The following is a 26225-nucleotide window of genomic DNA, read 5'->3' as shown; positions in this document are numbered from 1 at the left end:
ATTCCCTCCAGAGTCTGTAACTATTTTACCACAATCTTGGTACATCTGCTGCTCCCTCCAGATAAGTGTTTCATAGGGTGTGACTCAGAAATACCTTGGGTTCTTGGTAGCAATTCGGATTCCAGGACTCTGCCCAAGACGTATGGAATCAGAAGCTCTGGGGAGGATTGCTGAGAATCTGCATTCTTACAAGCTCTCCAGATGATTATTAAACTCACTAAAGCTCAAAAACATTTTCCCTAGAATGAAAAAAACCCAAAATGGTCACACCTCATTCTACTGCAGGTTCTTTTCCCCTCTCTCTTCCTGTTTTCTAGGATATATTAACAATTCAAAAAAGGTTTTGAACTTGAATTTAATGTGGCCACAAGGGAATCTTGGAACTGCGGTGATAGCTGCAAATCTCAAGAATTTTCCAACAACCTTCTACAACTTAGTTTTTGGTGGATATTACTTTAAAGGCAAAGGAATGTCCAAACATGCACAGTCTACAGTCCTCCACTCTACCAGCTGAGGTACTGAAGGGTGCAAGATGGTCAACCACCACACCAGGGAACCGAGAGTGCCTACAACTGTAAGCAGGAGAATCACATCCATCAACCATGTGGAATCTAATTCCCCTTTCAATATAGTGGTAGAGTGGACAACACCATCCCAGGATCCACAGGAAGGAGGAATAGAATATGGATTAGAGTGGACTTACTAGTATTTTACTATAGAACTATTGTGACTAGTAATGGAAGAAATTGTAGCATTGATGTGGAGAAGGTGGCCACATTGGTTGCTGAGGGCAGGGAAAGGGAAGAAGAGATGTGATGTGGGGGCATTTTTGGGACTTGGAGATATCCTAAATGATATTGCAGGGACAGATACTAGACATTATATAACCTGCCTTAACCCACTGGATGTACTGGGGGAGAGTGTAAACTACAATATAAACTATAATCCATGCATTGCAGCAGTGCTCCAAAAATGTGTTCACCAGATGCAATGAATGTGCCACAATGATGAAAGAGGTGGTTGAGGTGAGAGGAGTGCATGGGGTGGGGTGAGGGGTATATAGGAACCTCTTATATTTGTGTGTGTGTGTGTGTGTGTGTGTCAGAGTGAAGTTTTTTTTTTGTCTTAGTAATATATTTTAATTTTTTTAATTCATTTTTTAAAAATATTACATTAAAAAAAATATGAGGTCCCCATTCACCCCCACCGCCCCCACCCCACCACTCCCCCCACAGCAACACTCTCCCCCATCATCACGACACATCCATTGCATTTGGTGAGTACCCTCTTATATTTTTAATGTAATATTTTTTGTGATCTATGTATCTTCAAAAAATATAATAAAAAATAAATTTTAAAAAAAGGCAAGGGAAAGTGCTCAGAGAACTTAAGGATATCACAATGTGTCATTCCCCCATCTTTGTGCACTTCCTATCCACTATTGAATTTTTTCAAAGTGTATAATAAAAGGTGTAGCTTTTAACATCTCCTACCCTAAAAAAAGAATTCTGTAGTGATTCTTAATCAGAATGAGAATAATGTTCTTGCCCTTCATCCCTGCAGCTTTTAATATCTGTACACTATATTTAATCATCTGGACCCCTTAATTTACTGACATTTAAATGATCTCAAATTAGATTTCCAGGAGCACTGCTCCAAATAAGTAACTTTTGAAGATAATGCAGGGTCTTATTAGTTGCAAATTATGCCGCTGGTTACCACTTGCGGCTTCTATACCATCCTGAAAAATTACCCTATTTAAAGAATTTTCTTTCAATTTGGTCAGAGTCTGTATAACTATACAACCATCAGAGTTTTTACATTTTAGCCAGAATAACTTTAAGAAAGTGTGACAGAACAGATAAGAGACTTCTTTTCAATCCTTAGTGCAGAACAGGTTCAAATACTCTAAGCATATATAATGATATTTCTTTTTGTATTGGTACTCTATTAATTTCACATGTCATTACATTTGGTCCTCAAAATATACTTATGAGTCTAATAGAGCCACTATTACTGATTTGGTTGTATAGATGTAAAAAAAATGTGTCTCAGGGAAATCATGTGGCAAAAAGTAGACTGACATGCATTAAACCCAAATCATCTGACATTACAGGGCATATTTGATTATATTAGGAGTTCTCAAACAATTTGTACTGTCACAGTTATGACAAAATATCCATAAGGTCCAACCACCCACCTGTCCCCACCAACTCAAGTCCCCATTGATCATATATTGATCAATTATGGCCATTGCCACTCCCTCCAGGTGCTTTCAGTAATACCGAAATCACACACTAAAATCAGCACCTACTTCACACACATACAAAGCCAGGCCAGCCTAGACCTCCTATTGGAAAAGGATGGCAAAATACAAGTTCCTGTTGGTGAGATGCTAAGCCTGCAGCCTTATCCCTATTGCTACAAAGCAAGCACTCACAAACCCTGGTCTGCAGAGAAAGATGCCTCTGAGGGTGATGGTGTCCAATTATTTAAGAAATGCACTAAGATTTCATGTCCTCTCAATACTTTCAGGGGCTTCACCTAACTGACAGCTCATTAGAATCTAATGCATTGACAATTCTAAAGTAAATCTCACCCTATGCTACTCTAAGCACAGTGACCAGAACCAGGAAGGTGGTAGTTTCAGGCCAAGAAGGGAGACTTCAAGAAAACCACCTGAAGAACATGACATGAGCCCCTTGGGGTTTGGAGAACACAAAACTGATCCCTGCTATCATCTGGCCATCTAAAGATGAAATACAAGGTAGGGTAGAGTGCAAAGACTGGGCTGGGGTAGGGGAAGCAGCTGACATGATGCAGAGTTTGGAAGGCAAAGTGTTTTGAGCATGAGTTACCTTGAAAGTGCCCAGCCTAAGAGATCTGCCTGCCAGGGTGGTATCTGGCAAGAGAAAGTGTGCGTCAGTTGTGCTGCCAGAAGCAGAAGGTAAGGAGCAGGGGGAATGAAAAGAGTTCAATTCAGAGGCTATATTGCCCATAGTAGAAATGGTACAATAAGATGTTCCCATGAGAGGGGGAGTGAATCCAAAGAACCATTAAAAGTACCTCACAAGAAAAAGAGTCTGTATTGGAGCATATGCCACACCCAGAGCATGCCAATGCAAAAATAACCCTGCACCAGTCAAGCAAGGTCTTGCCAGTCTCGTCCATCCTACCTGGTGGTCCCAAGTGAAACCAGCTGTAGCATAATTGATGGGAGCAGAGGAGGGCAAGAGCTGAAAGGAATAGAGAAAAGACAGACTGCCCTTTTGATGGACTCTGTGATCTGCTGCCCAGACCTCTCTTCAGGAATGAACATCCTTCCCCATCAGCTGGTGGACAGCCAGTTGACAGCCCTCAGCTCTCAGCCCCCTTATGAGGGTTGCCTCAGCTGAAGAAAGACACCTTGCCCAATGTCATGTCCCCTTCTAAGGGTGGCCATCATCCGAGGACTGATCGATGCAGGGTATAAAGGCCTGGTCCCCTCACCCCTCTCAGCACAACTCCAAAGGGTTATCCAGCTTCAGAGCTCCCCCAAAAGCTGACCAAGATATCCGCTGAGATGCACTGTAGCTCAACGTCTACCTCCACACAATCTTGCTTCTTTCCCCTCCCTTCCTGTCCACAGGTGTTGATCCCATGAGCCCTCCTTAATAAACTTCCTGCTCACTAATCTCCATCCCAGAGTCTGCTTTCTAACCTAAAACAGCTCTACTCTCCCCACTGAATGCTTCTGAGTCTAGGCCAGGAGATGAAAGAGAGGAAAGAAGCTTTAAATTGAAAGAGACTCGAGTTCTGGTTTTTTGTTTGTTTGCATGTTTTTAATCAGACTGGCCTTTTTAATACGTAGAATTGTGTCTGTTAATTAAAAACTCAAAGTGACTGAGAAAAGCTATGGGATCTGCCACAGGTATGGTCCGGAAAAAGGAAGGGAGCTCTTATGGAATGGGCTTGAAAGTCACTATTGTGAGAAATTAAAGTGATTTCATGATTTCATTCTGCTGAGTCCAGCCTATTCAATAAACCAGTTATACAGGGCATGCCACAGTTTTCCTGGTGTCCCAGGTTCCTTCTTCTCTGCTATTCAATTACTGAAATTATTGCTTTTACCTTCAAATTAGTCTCCTTAGGAAACCATGTAGTGATTGCTGGGATACCGTCAGAACTCCAACACATGCTTATCTCTCATCTGGATGAACTTTCAGAGTCTGAGAGTTTTGTTGGCTTGTTTGTTTCTTCTCAATGGTGGCAACTTCTGTGGGCCCATTTTTGATATCTGGAAATATTTAACAGTGATTCAACAAAACACAATGAATCAGGTAGGTAATAATGTTCTCAGTCCAACATACCGTTTAACATTACAATAAAAAAGTTCTCTTTTAGGCTAGATAGCTGCCTCTAAAAGCAAGAAGAATTCTGAACATATTTGGGGCAATAGCAGGATCTTTAAGATAAGATGAATACTTTCATTTGGACAGGTAAGTTCTAGAATCCAGGCATCATCTCTGTTGAATTACCAACAGTGCTATTTGATAGATAAATCAGGAGGGTTATAAGGATGGAGGGGTGATCACCTGGTGCTACACAATGCCAATGGCCCCAGAAGAATAGCAAAGAAAGGACTGCAGGCAAAGAGTCTCATGCGAGAATTTATAACAAACAGCCCGTGTTAGTATTCAAATAGCCAAAAATAAGATTTTCAGCTATTGGAACAAGTAAAAACTTTACCCACTCGCAACCCCATCATGAGTCCTTGTATTATGAAGTATAGAATTATATTCTAAGGCACAGCAAATATTTGCTTTAGGAAGTAACAAAATGGAATTTGGGCAGGAAATCAATTTCATATGCATTAGGGAGGGTAGAGCTCAAGCCCTAACTAACCTGCAGATTTGGGTTCTGAGGATCAGAAGGATCTGGGAGAAATGAGTGCACTGCCAACAGGTTGCTTTCACACGTCTTTCTAATGAAGGACGCAGATCTAAATATCATCCATCTTACAACTGCCCTCAGATATCATCCCAGTATAGAGTGATGTTAAACAGTAAAAGGATGTACATTAATGCTCCTTTCCCCCAAGTGTCAGCAGTTTAGAATACGATGGAAACCACCGCTGAAGTCAAGGGTATGCATCTACTAGGAAGAGAAAATAAAGCATGGGGAAAGAAGCAGAGGCAAATTTTTAGCACTGTAGCCTTGATGTAGAGTTTGAAGTTTGAAAAATCTGACATCATAAAGAGAATAATCATTATGGTTCTATTTTCCTCTACAAAGTAAATAGCAAGCTTTCACAAAGCAACTACATTAGGTCTCACACTGTCTTTAGCATCCCAAGGAATAAAGAAATGAGACATGGACCATGCCCTTGAAAATCTCACACTAAGAGGGCAGGAAACACATAAATAACTACAGAACAGTGTGGCACATGGTCTAATAACGATTATCACTACAATATTTAGTAAACAATTAGTAGGACCATGTTGTAGTTACACCATTGACATCACCAATGCATAACTAGGACCGTTATCATTCTGTATCTACCCATTTCTGCCCTAAAATACCTCAAATGAGCCACTTCTGCATGCTTAAAGTATTTGGTTCATTAGAGGACTACACTGTTTTACAAAGCAACGTGTCACATCAATCTTTAAATCTCCATTATGTGTACAAGCTTCAAGCAAGAACTCAAATGTGCTCTTACATTAGCTACATATCTAAACTTCTGACACTCAAACTACAGTGGAAATGAATAACTTTTTAGAAAGGAAATAACAGGAAGGAGATGTTTGTTTCTAACTAAAATGTGGCACTGTTGCATCAACCCATCCGGTCACCCAGGGATTCCGAAAAGAAGCTAAGGTGTCATAATATGCCATTACCTCTTACTATTTCTGTCTCAATGAAATGAATTCAGAATTTCAATTATATTAGTCCCTGTGGGGCGGGATAGCTAATGTATTATTTATTAGAAAAATTATTAAACTTAAAATGCTACCATTTTCATAATCTTCTCTAATTTTTTCATCAATGAAAGTATAAAATAAATTTCATAGAAAGAGAAACACATACAGGTCTCAAACACCTCCCTCAATTCTGAGATTGTAAACTTTTGAACATAATATTCATTGGATATTTGGCTCTCAATACACTTGTTTTATTGCACAATTCCTGAAGAAAATCACAATCTTAATCAAAAGCATTGATATTTCTGAAAGAAATTTCTTACTAGATATTTCAACAGGAAAGTCTGGAGGGAGTTGGGTATCTCAAACAACTCTGTAGGTATTCTGCACATAACCTGGACAAACAACTTTAATAGAAATTCACTAGGGTAGGTGTGATGGACACACTTTACGAACTCATATAAAGTGGGATTTTTTGATGTGATAAGCAATTACTGTTTAAAAAAAATACATGAGACTTATTTCTATACCCTTAGTATGGAAGGAGATTCATGGAAAAGGTCTTCTTATGCCTACTTACACAATTCTATAGCTTAGTCTGAGGAAGATGCTAACAATGCCAACCTAGAAACCTCCCAAGCAACACAACAATCTAATGCTTCCAATGTAATCATAAAAGGTGATTAGGAGCTTGCTTGAATCAGCATCAGATTTTAGGAAACTATCTTAGTTTTGCAAGGGCCACTGTAACAAAAAGGACCATAAACTAGTTAGCTTAAGTAACAGGAATTTCCTGTCTCACAGTTCTGAAGGGTAGAAGTACAAAATCAAGGTGTTGGCAGAGTCATGCTTCCTCTGAAGTCTGTAGAGTTTCGGTGATGGCTTGCCAGCAATCAGTCTCTGCTTCTGTCATATGGCTACCTCTGCGTCTTTGTATTACTCATCTGTCTGCCCCTATTTCCTCTCTATAAAAGGAATCTGGTTATATTGGATTAGGGCCCACCTTAATACTGTTTGGCCTTATCTTAACTAATAACATCTTCAAATATCCTGTTTACAAATAAGTTCACATTCACAGTACTAGGGGTTAGTAGGACTTAAACATGTCTTTGTGAGGGACATGAGTCAATCTATAACATAATCCATTTCCTACTTAATTATGCACACACCTGGAGTAAAAAGTACTCCACACACACAGGGGAGTGTGGAAGGAGGACCTACTCTTTCTCAGGATTTTATAGAGAACATGTTATATTCATTTATATCTGGTCCCACAGAGCTCCTGTAAGCCATAAAGTCTACTGCACAGTCAGGCAACCTCACTCTACCCCCAATGTAGAGGCATCCTTGCATTGTCTCATTTTCCAGAGTCTCTGCCCTCAATTTCTTAGGCAACTTATCTTGTATTCAGTGTCCTAACTGGTTCTTATCATCCCAGCTTTGGTCCTTGTGACATGTTATTATATTTATTGTCCTGCGTATCTTAGACCTGAAACTCAGCTCTGAATTCTTGCCTTCCTTCTCAACTATGATTTAGGTATACCCCCTGGTTCTGCTACTTCAGAAACATGAGTCTCCACTAGTGGCACTAGAGAGATGAGGGCCAGGGAACCGGACTTTGGCCCAGTGGTTAGGGCGTCCGTCTACCACATGGGAGGTCCTCGGTTCAAACCCCGGGCCTCCTTGACCCATGTAGAGCTGGCCCATGCGCAGTGCTGATGCGAGCAAGGAGTGCCCTGCCATGCAGGGGAGTCCCCCGCGTAGGGGAGTCCCACGCGCAAGGAGTGCACCTGTAAGGAGAGCCGCCCAGCGCGAAAGGAAGTGCAGCCTGCCCAGGAATGGCGCCGCCCACACTTCCCGTGCTGCTGACGACAACGGAAGCGGACAAAGAAACAAGACGCAGCAAAAAGACACAGAAAACAGACAACTAGGGGAGGGGAGGGGAATTCAAGAAATAAAAAACAAATAAATCTTTAAAAAAAAAAGAGATGAGGGCCAAGAAAAGATCAATTTTTATATAGCTGCAAATAAAATACTTATATCATGGACTGATCCACATTGTGTTCAATATGTCTTTATGTAACAAAGTTTTCTAGAAAGCAGTTCTCAAACTTAATTGTCCAAAACCCGTCCCGGTTGAACAAAAGACCTTATTACGTACTTACCTCACTAATTCCCACTTCCCAATGGAAGAAAAACTCAATATAATTCTGTAACTACTGTTAGAAGGGAAATAACTTTTTCCCACTTCTGATTTCAGTTTGTTGAGATGTTACTTAAGCACTTGCTTGGTCTCTCTCTGCCTAGTTATTCAGTATTCCCTGGGCAAGGGAAAGTGACTTATTTGATTAGTAAATTTGGGAAGATCAAACTCAACTCTGGCCTCCTCTTTGCTGCTAACTGCCCTCAGCTCCTCCAGAGAGTCTGTCCATTTAAAAGAGGAAGGTGAGAACTCAGCATCATCAACATGGTGAAAAAACATCCCTTGAAAAAGACTCCCCAGAATTTTATAGAAAAACCAGACAAATTCCACTTGCTTTGAACTCTGAAGCCTAGTAGAGACTGGAAAAGTACTCCACACACACTGAATTAAAGAAACAAAAATCTCAGGTAAGAGAAGTCAATCCCAAACTGCCAGGCAGTTATGGTTTCCCCTCACCTTACTCAGTCCCATCAACTCCAGAGCCACACAGAGGCAACATGGCCCTGGGTCCCTCTCACTACAGACAGAGAATGTAGACCCAGTCAAAGCAGTGAGTTAGAACTCCATGCATATTGAGTCACAGGGGCCTAATTCCACAGAGATCCAGGATGTAACACAAGCTACTGAGGAGTACAGCTTGCAAAAGAGCCTTCAGGAGGTAAAAGAGAGAGAGAGACTACCATAGAAAGGCTGGTAAAAACTGTTAAGACTAATCCAGTTTCAGTTAGCTGGACTATCTAAAGGCAAAATGGACTCTTCTGAAGTCACTGGCCTTTCTTAATTGACTTCATCTGGTTCCCCGGGGCAAGATGCCCTAATGGGGAAGAAAGCAGATACAGGAAAGCCTCAAACAGAAAAAAAAAGGTGGAGGGAGGTCAAACTGAACTACTCTAAGACATGATCAGCCCCAGAAAATGTAAAGAAAATGGAGCAATGAGGTAGGGAGAGGATGTAAACAAATCACAGGAGCTGGGGACAAAAGTCTGCACAAAACAAACAAGTCATATCAAGATTCCTGGGGAAGGAACAGAAAAAGGAAGCTCTCTACTGGATGTGAAACAACTGCACATGTATTGCAATCTTAAAAAATTGCACCACATAACCAGGGCAAGAATCAGATGAAGAAGAACTGAGAAAATCTGATCAGTAAAACACAGGCTATTCTAACGTTCAAGAATAAGTTAGAGGCAGTGGACTTGGCCCAGTGGTTAGGGTGTCCGACTACCACATGGGAGGTCCGCGGTTCAAACCCCCGAGGCCCGCGGTTCAAACCCCGGGCCTCCTTAACCCGTGTGGAGCTGGCCATGCGCAGTGCTGATGCACCCAAGGAATGCTCTGCCATGCAGGGGTGTCCCCCACATAGGGGAGCCCCACGCGCAAGGAGTGCGCCCTGTAAGGAGAGCAGCCCAGCGTGAAAGACAGCAATGGTGCCGCAAACACAGAGAGCTGACACAGAAGATGACGCAACAAAAAAAGAAACACAGATTCCCATGCTGCTGAAAACAACAGAAGTGGACAAAGAAGACACAGCAAATAGACATAGAGAACAGATAACCGGGGTGGGGGGAAAGGGGAGAGAAATAAATAAATAAATCTTAAAAAAAAAATAAGTGAGACCAAGCATCAAAGAAGAGTCATAATACAAAGCCAATTAACAATAAAATCCTAGACAAGAGAGAGAAATGGAACTTCATCATTAACCCAAGAAAATCAGATACCAAAACCTCAGCAAAAATATCACAAGCCATACTAAGAAAGAGGAAGATGTGTTTCTGTAAAAGGAACCAATCAAAACTTTTAGAGGAGACTCAGAATTTGGGAAAAAAAAAATTAAATATGCTCAAACAAATCTCCTAAATTAATTCAAGGAGATGAAGGAAAATATGCATAAAGAGATAAAAGATATTAAGATGACAATGTGTGAGCATAAAGGGGAATTTGAGTATAAAAAGAAACATAAATTATGAAATTATGGGGATGAAAGGCACAATAGTAGAAATTTAAAATAGACTAGAGGCATATAACAGCAGATTTGTACAGGCAGAAGAAAGAATCAGTGAGCTAGAAAACAGTATAATAAAAGTCATACAGACAGAAAAATAGAGAAAAGAATAGAAAAATATTGAGCAGTGACTCAGGGATTTGAGTGACAACACAAAACGCTAAGACATGTATCATGTATGTCACAGAAGGAGAAGAAAAGGGACAAAGGGCCAAAAGAATATTTGAGGAAATAATGGCCAAAAACCTCCCAACTCTTATGAAAGACATAAACATACATATTCAAGAAGTTCAGCATACTCCAAACAGAATAGACATACTCCAAGACATGTACAGAATGTCAAATGCCAAAGATAAAGAGAGAACTCTGAAAGCAGCAAGGGGGAAGTGATTCATCACATACAAGGGATTTGCCATAAGACTAAGTGCTGAGTTCTCATCAGAAACCATAAAGAAGAGAAGGCAGTGGTATGATATACTTAAAGTACTGAAAAAGAAAAACTGCCAGCCAAAAATGGTTTATCTGGCAAAACTGTCCTTCAAAAATAAGGGATAATTTAAAGTATTCACAGATAAACAGAAACTAAGAGAGTTCATTAAAAACAGACTGGCCTTATAAGAATTACTAAAGGGAGTTCTGCAAGGTGAAAGGTAAAGACAGGAAAGAGTGGCTTGGAATAGTGTAGAGAAATGAAGATCATCAGCAACAGTAAACAAAGGGGTAAATGCAAAACCCAATATTAATGTATCCTCAATATACACCTTTACTCTTTAATTCATGTAAGAATCAGAATGCAATTGAGGTTGTTGATGTGGGAGGAATGGGGTGAGGGGGTTGGGGAGTATATGGGGACCTCTTATATTTTTTGAATGTAACATTTAAAAAAAATAAAGAGAAAAAAAGAATACAATTGAACAAGAAAATGGCGTATTTCCTGATAATGAATATGCAAAATATAAAGTGGCAAAGTGGGACAAAAATAACATAAAGAGGAGAAACAGAAGGATATGGCAGCAGAGAATATGTATGCCATTGAAGCTAAGTTGGTATCTTTTCAAAATAGTAGATTACAGATGTGTGATTTCTAATGTAAATCTCAGGGTAACCACAAAGAAAGTATTTTAAAAATATACAGAAACAGAAATGAGAAAGGGATCAGTCAGAGACATCACAAAAAATCTACTATACAGAAGAAGGAGACTGCAATAAAGGATAAGAGAAACAAAAAAAGATATGACATATAAAAACCAAAGGACAAATTGGCTGAAGTAAGTATTGCCTTTACAGTAATAACACTGAACACTAATAGATTAAACTCCCTAATAAAAGACACAGATTGGCAGAATGGATAAAAATGCATGATCCAACAATCTGTTGTTGGAGAGACTGTTCTTAAACACAAAGATACAAACAGGGTGAAAGTAAAGGGAGGGAAAACAAAATTCCATATAAATAGTAACTAAAACAGAGCTGGGGGTAGCTGTACTAATACTGGACAAAATAGACCTTAAATCAAGAGTTGCTTTAAGTTACAGAAGGACACTATATATTAAGAACAAACATCCCAGAGACTTAAATCTTTGATTCATCCATGTGCCAATTGAGCCTGGAATTGCAGCAGTGTTGGAAAACCCACTCCCCAGTTCATTAGACTGACCCAGGACAACTAACAAGGAGATGATGATGGACAACGCCCAGCCCAAGGAACAGACAGTGTCTGCAACTGCAAGCAAAATAGTTCCATCTATCTGCCTCATGGGATATAGGCTCCCTCTAAATTAGAAACAGAGTGGGCATCAACATCCCCAAATCCTCAAGACTGGGGAATTAACAATGGGCTAAAGTAGACTTATTATTCTACTATAGAAATATTGTTACTCTAGCAATGGAAGAACTCTTATCATTGATATAAAGGCAGCGGTCACCAGAGGTTCTGAGAGAGGGGAGAGGGAAGAACAGGTGTAATATGGGGCATTTTTGGGGCATTGGCATTGTCCTGCATGACAATGCCGTGATGGATACAGGCCATTGTATATTTTGCCATAACCTACAAAATTGTGCAGGATAGAGTGTAAACTATAATGTAAACTGTAATCCATAGTTAGTAGCAATGCTTCAATATGTGTTCATCAGTTGAAACAAACACAGTAATGAAGGATGTTGGTGATGTGGGAAAGTGCGGGAGGGAGAGGGACTGGGCCATATGGCAATCCCTTATATTTTTTATGTAACATTTATGTAATCTAAGGCTTCTTTAAAAATAAAAATATTAATTAAAAAAAGAACAGGGGCAATCCACAAAGAAGAAATAACAATCATAAATATTTATGCACCAAACCACAGTATCCCAAAATACAGGAGGCAAACACTGGTAAAAGACAGCTAAAGTAGGTACAACCCAAGGTAGTGGTGCTCCTGAGGGCTACAGAGACACCCAGGTCCTACAACCATGGCAGATAGCTCCGGAGTTCAGTGCCTTGACAGTGGGCCCTACTTTGGAATTTGTGCTACTGAGTGTGATAGAGTTGGACTCATATGTGACTTCTCTACACAAGCCTCTTTTGTCCCTTTTATTGAAACTGTGGTTGGCACTGGGGTTGGTGTACGCCCAGGAGACTTGAATCTCTGAGCTCTACATGTGCCAGCTGGGCCCTGAGCCTCAGCAGTGTTGCAGTACCTACACTCCAGTTTGTTGGACTTACCCCAGTCAACTGACAGGGAGGTGAGGATAGACAACCACCACACCAAGGAACCAAGAGAGTCTCAGCTGCGGGCATGAGAGTTCCATACACCAGTCATGTAGGACCAAAGTCCCCTCTCAACTGAGAGGTGGAGTGGGCATCACCACCCCACAGTCCTCAGGTTGGAGGGATAAAATATGGATTAGAGTGGACTTACTGGTATTCAACTATAGATTTATTGTGACTCTAGCAATGGAAGAAAGTATATCACTGATGTGGAGACAGTGGCCATGGGAGTTGCTGAAGGCAGGAAGAGGGAAAAGGAGGTGTGATATGGGGGCATTTTCAGGACTTGGAGTTGTCTTGAATGATATTGCAGGGACAGACACAGGACATTATATATCCTGCCATAACCCACTGAATGGATGGGGAGAGAGTGTAAATTACAATGTAAACTATAATCCATGCTGGGTAGCAGTGCTCCAAAATGTATTCATCAACTGCAATGAATCTACCCACTAATGAAATAAGTTGTTGAGATGGGAAAAGTAGGGAGTGTGGGGAGTGGGGCGTATGGGAACCTTCTATATTTTTTATGTAACATTTTGTGTGATCTAGGTATCTCTTAAAACTAAATAAGAATATATATTTTAAAACTTAAGGGAGAAATAGACACCTCTACAATAATAGTTGGAGACTTCAATATACCACTTACATCAATATATTGAACATCAGAAAGATGATCAATAAGGAAACAGAGAACTTGAATAATATGATAAATGACCTAGACTGAGCAGAACACTGCACCCTAAAACAGCAGGATATACATTCTTCTCAAGTGCATATGGATCATTCTCCAAGATTGACCATATATGTTGGGTCACAAAACAAGTCTCCATAAAAATAGAAAGACTGAAATCATACAAAGCATCTACTGTGACTTTAATGGACTGAAGCTGAAAATAAGAAATAGTTGGAGAACTGGGAAATCCACAAATACATGGAAATTAAATATCACTTCATTAAACAATCAATGGGTCAAAGAAGAAATTGCTAGGGAAATCAACAAATATCTTGAGGTGAATGAAAAATAGAACACAACATACCAAAACTTATGGGATGCAGTGAAGGCAGTGCCAAGAGGGAAAATTATAGCCCTAAATGACATTAAAAATGAAGAAAGTGCTAAAATCAAAGACTTAACTGCACACCTGAGGTAACTAGAAGATAAAGATCAAATTAACCCCAAAGCAGGCAGAAGGAAAGAAATAAAGATTAGAGCAGGGAAGTGAACTTGGCTCAGTGGTTAGGGCATCCGTCTACCACATGGGAGGTCTGCAGTTCAAACCCTGGGCCTCCTTGACCTGTGTGGAGCTGGCCCATGTGCAGTGCTGATGCACGCAAGAGTGCCCTGTCACGCAGGGGTGCCCCCGCCTAGGGGAGCCCCACGTGCAAGAAGTGCACCCTGTAAGGAGAGATGCCCAATGCGAAAGAAAGCTCAGCCTGCCCAAGAATAGCACCGCACACACGGAGAGCTGATGCAGCAAGATGACGCAACAAAAAGAAACACAGATTCCTGTGCCGCTGACAACAACAGAAGCAGACAAAAAAAGAAAAACAAGCAGCAAATGGACAATGAACAGACAACTGAGGGGGGGCAGGCAGGGGATGAGCAAGCTATATGCAAATTAATCTGTGTATAATTTTTGTTAATGCTAAAACTAATGGCTTAATTTCCTTATGTGTCATTTTATAGTCAATTAATAGAATAATTCTGCTATATTTTAAAATATCTGCATGTAATACCAGAATTGAAATATATGACATCTCATTCACAGACTAATATACTTGGAGCAAAATAGCAGAATGTTGATTCTGTGTAAGAATTGTGAAAAATGTTTTATGAAAGAAGACTGAGTAAGTTGTCATGGAAATGGTTCTAATTTGAGACATTGAATACACCAATATTTTGTTTCTGAATCTGTCATATCTCCCTAAATCTAAGAAATACAGGCTCACGGGGAGTACCAAATTTTACTTTGTAAAAGGTCATAGATTTGGTCTAGACCTTTGTAATGGCTAGGGAAAAAACAGATGCACAAAGTGAACAATATTTCTTGTTCTATCATTAACATTAGAACCTAAATTTTTAAATAGGTTGTGTTGTTTTTGAGAAGTAAGAACATAGCACCATATACCAATTTGTATCTTTAGTGCACCTTCCACTGTGTGGGGATCTTCTAAAATGGACTAGGAGAAAGTAGAGGAATAGCTTGCAACTGGAAGAGTGAACACGTTGCCCTGGACTGACTGCAGGAGGTAATCAAGACATACAGGGCTCATTAACAGGCATCTTTCTTGCTGTTGGTAAGCCCAAAGAAGAATGATATAAAACCTAAGAAAATGCTATTGATGAAAATATTCATCAAACTACAGCAAGAGTAATTTAAAATCAAAATGCAAGAAAAGAGCCTTGGCAAATCATGACCCACTCAGGACAACTTTGAAAATGGACTGGTATTCGAATGCCCTTCCTGAAATGTGTGAGAACTCTGGCAAACAGCTATGTGTGAGCTTGCATCATGGGAACTTCCCAGTCATGTTTTAGAGGTTCAACTTATGACTACCATTCACTCACTTAGTTCGTTAATAGTATAGGAAATGATTAAGCACATGGGCACTGGAGCTGAACTGCCTAGATTTGAATCCCAACTCTGCCACTTACTAGCTGTGCATCCTTGGGAAAGTTACCAGACTTCTCCATCTATATCATTTTCCTTCCAGAAAATCCAGAAAATTTAAATATTTTCTACGCAATTGTGTTGTCATCAGGTTAAATAAGTTAAATCAGTATTTGTAAATTGCTTAGAGGGAAGCGTATGTGGCTCAACCAGTTGGGCACTCGCCTACCACATGGGAGGTTCTGGGTTGGGTCCCAGTGCCTCTTGAAGAAGATGAGCAGACACCACCTCCCACCGCAATGAGCTAGACGCCATCTCCCACCACAGTGAGCTAGACACTGGTCACCCACCAAAACAAGCAGAGGCCACAGGCCAGCAGACATCACAGATGACAGAGAGCAAATGTGGCTTACCCGGTTGGGCACTCACCTCTCATGTGGGAGGTCCCGGGTTCAGTTCTGGTTCTTCCTGTAGAAGGCGAGCAAACATTGAACAGTCAGGTGAGAGAACCATCTAGTGAAGGGGAGGATAAATAAAGAAAAATAAAGTTGAAGAAAATTGTTTAGAGCAGTTCCAGGTATATAGTAAATTCTATATGAGCATTAAACAAAAAAAAAATAAGTAGGTTATCCCAGTTGTATGCTATTTCCCTGCAATAAACAAAGAATCCTTACTTTCAGAATCATTTACAACCCATCAGGTATGTATACTTATTGCCCAGCAGTGGCCTGCGATTATCATTAGGGAATCCCTTAAACACCTCTAGTCTAACCTACTTATGCTACAAATGAGGAAACTGATCCCTTGGTAAGGTAGGGACTTGTCCAAGATAACTCTCATTAAATAGTGGCAGAGTTAGAAATGGAAGCCAAGTCACCGCATGCTCTACCAGCTGCCTCTCTGTCTTCCTAAGGCTGAGAGCTTCAAATATATCTTGAAAGAAATTTACTATACATGATCTTGGAAAAAGTTCACGCTAGTAAAGATGGTATTTACACTAACAATCAAAGTAAATAGTGTGCTTGGTCAATAAAATCATGTGTTATTTGTGAGAATATGGTTATCAGTGTCATTCATATTGCTTATTTCACAACTCTTTTACCAATATGGTTCTCCCTCTCATGTAACTAAATTAAGTCACAAGGTTTGTATTTCCTCCTATCACACATTCAAAAACAATGCCTTTGTACTCAAATAAACTGAACCTGATGAAAGAAAAACCTTAAGGCAATTTTATTCCATTCATTAACACTTCAAAAGATCTCTCCCTAATGAATGACTCAGACAGTAGTTTAATAGTAATTTTGATCTCTCATATCAGGATGCCTGCATCTTTTTAGCTTTATTATACTTCAATATTAAATTATTAAGAATGTATACAGCACAAGAATTAAACATGAAAGCCAGCTTAGAAGCAATGAAGTATATAACCAGAAATTGCTTCTTAACTCCTTTGTCAATTAGAGATAAATAAAAATAAGTGAAGAGCTTTGCCTTACAGTTTCTTTTTTTGAAGGACATTTCTGAAAGTCAGGATTGTGAATTAATATGCTGTATTCTTGATACCCAGTAAACACAACTCATTCGCTGAAAAATAAAGCAGAGATTTGGCAGTACCTCCTAAACAGAAAATCTACCACTTGAAAAGTTGCATTTAATTATTATATTTCTAGCAAAGACCCATTGAGCTAATGTTTGTAAGCATGAAACATCCAATATCGAATTCATCAGTCAGGGTATTTTTACAATTCCATTACTGACCATTTATCTGTTTGAAATAAATTCTTATTAGCTTATTACAGCCATAACTGCCTCTCAGGAAGCAATGGGTGATCGGAATTTGTCCAAGTATGTGAACTGCACCAATTATACATTTTCTATTGTGAGTTTAGTCAACCTCAATATTTGACACTTAGTATATTAAGAAATAGTACAGTTCAACAATGAGTTACCAAAAGGACACTCTATAATAAATTTGTTAATATTCTCAAGAATTATTAGAATTAAACAAGTAAATGTGCCATGGTACATTATGAAACTCTTAGACTCAGTATGTCAGAACCGGAAGACCCCTTAAAATCTGTGCAGTCTAGTCCCCACAGTTCATAGGCAAGGAATCAATGGTTCCAGTCAGTGAGTTAGTCTTGAAAGGAATCTTTTGGATCCCTGCCCAGTACTCTTCCAAATTTGTGTTTGCTGTATGTGTGTGTGTATGTGAATGTGTGTTCATGTGACATCCTACAGTAAATATAGTCCCTATTTGGGATCCATGTCAATTTAGTTAATTCCATGGTTTACCCTGGAGTGAATCAGCATCTAGCCAGGTTTCATTATAATTTGCCATTTATTAATACTGATTTATGGATAATAATTCATGTTAGGTCTTCAGCCATAATGTATTCCTATTTGAAAGGAAAAGAATAAGCATTTTCCATTATTTAAGAACATGATTTTTCACATGTGACTTCTTAATTGCATATTAAAATGTGACGTACTAAGAAATCAGCTATAGAATCATGTCTGTGGTCTTCTAAAGACAATAGTACCAGCTAACTTATTTTTAGGGACCTGAGGCAAATTGTACTGAAAATGAAATTGCACCAACATTACAAGGACGGGGGTCCTTTTAGTGACTTCATAGAAGCCCATTGGCACGTTACATCTGTCTTAATAGCAAGAAATCAAAATCTGCAAGATTACATTAAAATATGCTTTTAGAAAATATTGAGGGAAGAGAGTAAGGGTGGGAGGGCAGAAGGGGGGATGTAGAGAAATGTTAAGAAAGAAGAGATGTGATCTATGGGAAATAGATATAGGAGAGTCTGTGTCTGTGTAGTAGGGATTCCAAATGGTGAAGGAGGGGGTAAGCAGATGAGGAAACATAATTAAAGGAAGAGCAGAAGATATATTTCCCTGAGCCGAAGGCTTTGTGCTGAAGCAAAATATTGAAAAATGACCTACTGTGGTATATTGCTTCTAAGAATTATTCTCCTTATTATCCACACCCTTAGCAAAGTGACTGTGCTTTAAAAAGTGGAATCTATTTCCCCACCCCCTGAATCTGGGTTGGCCTTATAACTTGTTTTGACAAATAGAATTCAGTGGAAGGAATATGCTAGTTCCAAGGTCGTTATCAGAAGTCCTTGCATGTTTCTACATGCTTGCTTGGAATCCTACGATCATTATGGGTAGAAGCCCAGGCTAGTTTGCAGATGGGTGAGAGATCATGTGGAGCAGAAACAAGTCATTACAGCTGAGGCCTTGCTAGCAGGCAATTAACCTATCAGGTGATCACAGACACATATGTGATCCCAGCTGAGACCAAGAATCACCCAACTGAGCTTAAGCCAAATTGCCAACCCACAGACCTGAGGGAGCCAGAGAAGTAGCCATGTGGATATCTACAGGAAAAGTATTCCAGGCAGATGGATCGGTGTGCACAAAGGATCGAACATGAGAGCATGCCTGCCATTTCTGAGGAACGGCAAGGAGGCCAGTTTGGCTGGAGTGGAGTGAGCAATGGGGAGAGGGATAAGAGATGAAATGAGGAGGTGTGTGGTATATTGTAAAAATGGCGATACATTCTTCCCCTTTCTGCATCCTTGCCCTTGTAATATATTGCAGATCCTCCCATCATGAAGTGGATTATGTCTCCACTCCTTGCATCTGGATTGGCCATGTGGCTCGCTTTGACCAATGGGACATTAGCAAATGTGATATAAGAAGCATGAAAAGCACTTGCACATCAAAACTTGCTCTCTTGCTGCTCTTGAAATCCCTGACTCCATGTAAATAAGCCCCGGTTAGCCTTCTGGACTTTGAGACCCACTCACTTGTCATCCCAGATGATACTCACACATAAGGACATTGACCACAGCTAAGCGTTTTCTCAGCCAATATGAGCAGTACTACCTTGTTGAGCCCAGCCTAAATCACCAACTCACAAAACTATGAGCTAAAGATATCATTATTTTAAGCCCCACAGCCTTGATGTAGCTTTTTTGACAACAAAAACTACCTGATCCATGGCTTTATAAATGTATCTGTGGCATGCTTTGTGAAGTATAAGGATAAAGAGAATATCATGTAAGACTTCAGAAAGAGGGAATAAAAGGTTAACTGCAAAGAGAATAGAATTAGACTCGCACTGAATTCTCCATCCACAATAGATGATGCTGTCAGACATAAGGATAATGTTTATAGAATTATAAACATTGATTGAGTGGAAAGGATTTTAGACATAAAATTCCATTGCAAGGAAATAGGCTTTTGGGATATGAGAAAGCTCTCACCTAGGGGAAAGAGACATTTTTCGATAACTCAGGGATTCTACTTGAAAATAATCTCTTGAATGGAAGCACATATGTTATTTTTGTATATTCTTACTGAATAGTGATATAATTCCCATGAATGAAAGGAAGACAATTCAGAAATCCTTGAGCATCTCAGGTATGGCAGAATTCTATCCTGCATGGACAATTTCAGTGGTCACTGTGCTCCTACAAGAGGATCGAGGGGCCAGTGGAAGATGGACTGATATTGACTGCATGTGCTCCTAGTTTTGGTGTCCACTTTGCTTCCAGTAAGATTCTGTATCCTTGAATAAATTAATCAGGATCACATCTAGTCTTTCCACATGCATGAGTGCTCTTGTACGTGGCATCTTCCCAATAGTCCATAATCCACCTGGAATTCTGTAGTTGATAATAGAAATAAGACTGGCATAAACAACTTCTCCACCAGCAGCACTCTCAGGTTTGGGAAGAGATGCTGGTAAACCAAAGGAAGTAATGCATTTACCTGTGTAGAAGCTCAATAGTCCAAGGAATGGGACTGCTATGTCATTGTAGATTTCTTTTTGGTATATGCATGGGGAGGTGGGGGCTATGTAGAGTTCATCAACTGTTTCCTTAACTAGAGTCAGCTGGACCCAAAAGATAATTAGAGAGGCTGAGGATTTAGAGGAGAGAAAAGGTAAGGGAATTGAGAAATGCTTTATTTCAAAAGAAAAAATTAAAGTTTGTAATTTCTTACAAACTGAATTCTCTGCTTTAACATGTTAGAGGTAATTGTTTTTCAGAAAAACAACCTGAAAGAAAGCAATGGCCTTGGAGCACTGTGATTTGGGCAAATGTATAATAAGCAATATAGCTTTTTTCAAATTCAGAAAAAGTTTTTTACAGAAGAAAGATGATTTCTAAGTGGAAAATAATCATACCAAATTGCGATGGTATTGAGACACTTCAACTCAAGCATTAAAAAAAAAGCTCCAGTGGCTCAGAGGTGCTTTTCTTTAGGAATCAGGCAACTGTGCTAGTCTGTATCCAGTTGAGATAAAAGAGGTTGACAACATACCCAGTAAATTTTTTTTTCTTTTCCAAAATTTCCCTCCAAGGTTAGATATCTTAGAGAGGATTTTTCACCTTTAACTTGTGTCACATTAAAATGTTGCCTTGAAACCTTAACTTCTGTGGGTACTGAGCCAATCACAAGGGTCATAGGGGGCAGTAGCATGTTTTCAACTCTTTTCAGCATTCTGCCTTTCTTTAAATAAAGACGTTCTTAAGAGATCAAATTTTTAAAAGTAAAAAGGTTTTCACATTTTGGGAAATTTCCCAAAAGTTATCACAAATTGTCTTTAAAACAAACACAATTGTGGAAAAGGCAATCTGAGATAGGAAAGACGGTCAGATAATATCAGATGAAAATATCTCGAGTTCCTCCTCCTCAGAATGAAAGGTATATGTCAAATGTGGGAGGGGAGGTGGATTATGGACTAAAATGAGAAACTTCCCAGAAAATCAAGTCTTAGAAAGGGAATGCCAACTGAAGCCACACCCCAAGGCAGATTGAGAATGGGGCCCAATTCTCCTGTCCTATTACAGGGGATCACATGGTGGAGGAGTGGGCATCATTCTCAAGAAGACGCTAAGAACATATTACTGACCCTGTCCAGAGCCAAGCACCAAGCCCAGTGTAAAACCGTATGTTACAGTTTATGATCTTATTGCATCTTATAGTAAATTGACTGCATCAATGATCCCCACGAATCTACAGTCTGTAATGTGACTTTGAAACTCCTCCCATCAAGAGGTGGAGTCTGTTTCCTCATCCCCTGAATCTGAGTTGACCCTGGGACTTGCTTTGGTCAATAGAATGTGGCAGAAGTGATTGAGTTCCAGTTCCATCTCTAGGTCTCGAGAGGCCGTACACCCTTCCAAAGTCTCTCAAGGTTCCCTGTTATGCCCATGAGAACAAGACTAGGCTAACCTTCTAGAGAAAGAAAAACTATGTGGAACAGAGCCAAGACCTTTAGGCAGCCTAGAGCCAGATGACTCCCAAATATGTGAGAGAGCCCAGGCAAGATCAGCACAGATCTGTAATTGAATCCCAACTGGCAGTAGATATACAAGACCACCCAGGTGAGACCATAACATGTCCCCACTTAAACCATACGCATGTGATCTGTAATAAATGCTTATTATTTTATGTCACCAAGTTTTGGATTAATTTCTTATACAGCATTAGCCAAGTGATACAGAAACTGGTAACTTATCTTGGGTGCTGCCAAAACAAAAATCTAGAATATATAGCTTTGAGACTGAATGGCAGACAGAGGATAGAAGAAATGGCAATCAAACTAACAATGATGACTGAAAAATTGGTGAAAAATATTTTATTAGAGACTGTAGACAGGCAACCTGTGTTATGTATTAGTGAAACAATTGGAAAATCTGTTACATGGGGTAACTTGGAAGATAGAAAATGTTCTTAACGAACTTTTCAGTTTGGCTAAGGAGAACTCCAGGCAGAATATTTAAAATGTCACTTGAGTATTTGACTGTGCATGCAAGCTAGAGAGGTGAGGATAATTGGAGGTAGTAGGTAGACGATGGTGAATTAACTGCACCAATGGCTCCCATTGCAGGTCTTCACATTAAAGAGTAGCGTCTATTTCCCCGTACCTTGTATATAGGATGGCATCGTGACTTGATTCGGACAACTGAATGTGGTAGAATTGATGGTGTGCCAGTTCTGTCTCTAGGTTTCAAGAAGCCTTGCACACTTCCTCTCTTCCTCTTGGGGATGTCCTGGGAACATATCTCAGCTACCCTGCTGGAGGATGACACATAATGTGGATGGAAGCCCTTTTAGCACAGTAAAACAAAAATATGTGAGAGTGCCCAGCCAAGATCAACAGAGCCTCCTACTGTACACACAGCTGACTGCAGACACATAAGTGAGTCTACCTGAGAAGAGAAGAAATTCCCAGCTGACCTAAAGGCTTATGAGCAATACTAAAAAATTAATGTTTTAGGCCATTAAATTTTGAAATGATTTGTTATGCTGCCATAGCTTAAAAATAGAGATTCTATCCTTCAAAGTAACGTGGAAGAAAGTGACTTTATATTTCTTTTCTGTGATGATCAAGTTACCACTAAACTCAGAATTGGCCTTACAGAAATGGTACATCATAGTCCATGAAAGGAGTTGGATCTTTGTACTAGAATTTCCATGGCTGTTATAGCCTGTTCATACCAGAAACCATGTAAAGAATGCTACAGAATTACCTGGATTTGATGGGAATGGGGATATGGGGCAAAAAAGGAGTAAACATCACTTGAACATTAAACTGCAATTGAAGAGTGCTATCTTAATTTTCTGGTGTTTTTATGAGTTGGTGCTTACAATAAATAAACAGGAAGCAGATGTGGCTCAACTGATAGCATGTTGGTCTACCATAAGGAGGGTCCAGGGTTCGATCCCCAGGGCCTCCTGACCCACGTGGTAAGCTGGTGCTCAGTGCTGCTGCATGCAAGGAGTGCCCCTGTGTAGGGGTGCCCCATGCACAAGGAGTGCACCCCACAAGGAAAGCCACCCCATGTGAAAAAAGCACTGTCCTCCCAGGAATGGTGCCATACTCATGGAGAGCTGACTCAGCAAGATGACAAAACAAAAAAGAGAGAGATGTTCCCAGTGCCACCTGATAATACAAGCAGATGCAGAAGAACACAGCAAATGGACACAGAGAGCAGATAATTTGGGGGGGGGGGGGAAGGGGAGAGAAATAAAATAAAATCTTTAAAAATCAATAAATAAACGATATCATGAATTACACAAGTGTACAGAAATAATCCCACTTGAACTTTCTGAATAAATATTTGACAGATTGATAATTTTTGATGTTCATGCGGCTACATTTTCTGATATTCTTAACTGCCATTTGCAAAGATGGACTGGTACACTACTGAGATACATAATATCTATCTAAAGGTCTTTAGGAAATTGGGAGTTTGAAACTAAGAACTGCAATTTAAGGGAAAAAACACTAGTTGCCAGAAAAAAACCGGAGCACTAAAGCAACTTTTAGACAATTGCATGTTATTCTATTTCAGCTACGTTATATCCTCTGCCTTTCTATTCTTTGATGGAGGGTAGGGATTCTTCTTTGCAGATAATTGGGGTTTGAGTGATAGTGATGAAAATTATCTGGACCTACACACTTTGTGTCCATTTCCTTTAAAATGATCAATAGAAAAAAAAAAGGAAAAAATGGAGGCTGCTAAATTGGGAGTGAAGAAGTACTGTAATTTGAATACACGGTTTGGTTTTATAACATGTAGCATGGTATAATAAAATCAATGAAAAGGGGAAAAACTGGTAATGTTGCAGAAGTTGAGAGAGGTTCAATTATTTGCGTATAGAAAGGCCAGGACTCAAGAATGATTTTGAGAAGGAAAAATGATTTATTGACGGCCAGTTGGACTAGGGAGCTTTCTGTTTCAAACCTGAGCCTCGAACAAGATATTCAAGTTCCTTTTATACAGGGTATGGGCTAAATCATTCTTTGTTTCAGTGCTCAACAGGCTTGAATTAGCATATATCTTCCACATCCTAGGTAAGCTTTTAGCATGGATGGCATACATTCTAGATAAGCTTTTAGCACATTTGGTGTGCATTTTCCCTGAATATGTAAAATTTACAGAGTTTGCATCGCTAAACTGTTTCTCCAGGACTGGAGTCATTGCCATGGTCACCAAGGGCAGGACTGCAACCTCTTACCTTCCCACGCCCACAAATCAGGACACAGAAAGCTTAGGTTATCTACGAAGAGATGAACAGCCTCCCACCCATAGCCCACATCAGTAACACAAAGATGCAAATAAAAGGTTGGATTAATGAGCTCTCATATTAAACCAGGTGAAAATAAATGGTGGCTTAATAAGCCACGTGAACTTTGGGTATATTTTTGAAAAAAGTAATTCCTTTGATCTGTCACAAAAGTGCATGGTGGCCTTCATGTCACCCTGTTCTACCACAAGCACTCAGGTGAAATCATTTCCACTCCTAGTATCCTGTGTTTGGGCTCTCAATATTGCCCTAAAAAGAATCGGGGGTTCTTAAATAGTAAAATACTTTAAAATTTACCTAGAACTTACTGTTGATTGTTTGTTTGTTTGTTTCATTTTTAAAACAATTTACTGAAGTATATCATTCATTACATGAACATACATAAACAATAAGTGTGTAGTAAAAGTTGTGAATTTACAAAACAACCATGCATAACATCATACAAAGTTCCCATACATCATCCCTCCAGAAACACCTTGCATTGTTGTGAAACATTTATAACAAATTATAAAAAGAGCATTATCAAAGTATTGCTACTAACTATAGTCTGTATTTTACATTCAGTGTATCATCTCCCAATAAACCCTATTATTTTTTTGTTCATAAACTATATAATTTATCTAAAATGTACGATCAATGTCATTTGGTAAAATCACCGAGTTGCACATTAATCACATCCTCAATATTAGGAATTTTCATTACTCCCCCATCAAAAAAAGAAAAACAACAAAAATAAACCACTATCATACCCATATGTTAGTACTACTAATTACAAATCCTATGGTGTGATTTCACCAATTGTATGCATTCCCAAACATTTATAAACAACATTTTTCCAATTCTGCACAGATTAAACCTCAGCTTTTCATTCTCTAACCACCTTCCTTTTCTGGTGACCTATATTCTAATTATTAATTCCATGAGTATACACAATATATTCTATTCATAATATAGCAATCATACAATATTTGCCCTTTTGTGCCTGGCTTGATTCACTCAATATAATGTCCTCCAGATCCATCCATGTTGTCATATGCTTCATGACTTCATTTCTTCTTATAGCTGAATAATATTCCATCATGTGTATACTCCACAGTTTGTTGATCCATTCCTCAGTTTATGGACCCCTGAGTTGTCTCTATCTTTTGGCAATTGCGAATAATATCACTAAGAACTTCAGTGTGCAGATGTCTGTTCATGTCTCTGCTGTCACTTCTTCTGGGTATATACCTAGGAAAGGTATTGCTGGGTCACATGACAGACCTATATTCAACTTCCTTTGGAACTGCCAAAGAGCCCTCCACAGTAGCTGTACTATTCTACATTCCCACCAGCAGTGTATAAGTGTTCCTATCCCTCCACATCCTCTCCAACACTTGTAGGGTTCTGTTTTGTTAACAGTGGCCATTCTAGTAGGTATGAAATGATATCTCATTGTAGCTTTGATTTGCATTTCCCTAATAGCCAGTGATAAATATTTTTCATGTATTTTTTCACTATTTGTATTTCTTCTTTAGAAAAATGTTTATTCAGATCTTTTACCCATTTTTAATAGCGTCATTTGTCTTTATGGTTGAGTTCTAAGATCTCTTTATATATCATGAATATTAAACCTTTGTCAGA

At 39.4% G+C, this 26225-nt stretch overlaps 1 protein-coding gene across 1 annotated transcript in view; it reads right to left on the bottom strand.

Annotated features, from left to right (window-relative positions):
- LOC101438175 (melanoma-associated antigen 10-like) overlaps positions 1-26225 on the bottom strand; it is a 158594-nt gene that overhangs the window by 41237 nt on the left and 91132 nt on the right. Inside the window, exons 12-14 of the mRNA XM_071213154.1 lie at positions 22436-22586; positions 15900-15983; positions 4111-4276 (exon numbers count right to left, since the gene is read on the bottom strand). The gene's annotated coding sequence lies outside the window, so the exon portion shown is untranslated. The remainder of the gene's footprint in view (positions 1-4110; positions 4277-15899; positions 15984-22435; positions 22587-26225) is intronic.

This window comes from Dasypus novemcinctus, chromosome X (genome assembly GCF_030445035.2).
Source record: "Dasypus novemcinctus isolate mDasNov1 chromosome X, mDasNov1.1.hap2, whole genome shotgun sequence".
Classification (NCBI taxonomy): Eukaryota; Metazoa; Chordata; class Mammalia; order Cingulata; family Dasypodidae; genus Dasypus; species Dasypus novemcinctus.
The sequence above is the reverse complement of the archived record's forward strand: the minus strand, read 5'-3'. Positions and strand labels throughout refer to the sequence as shown.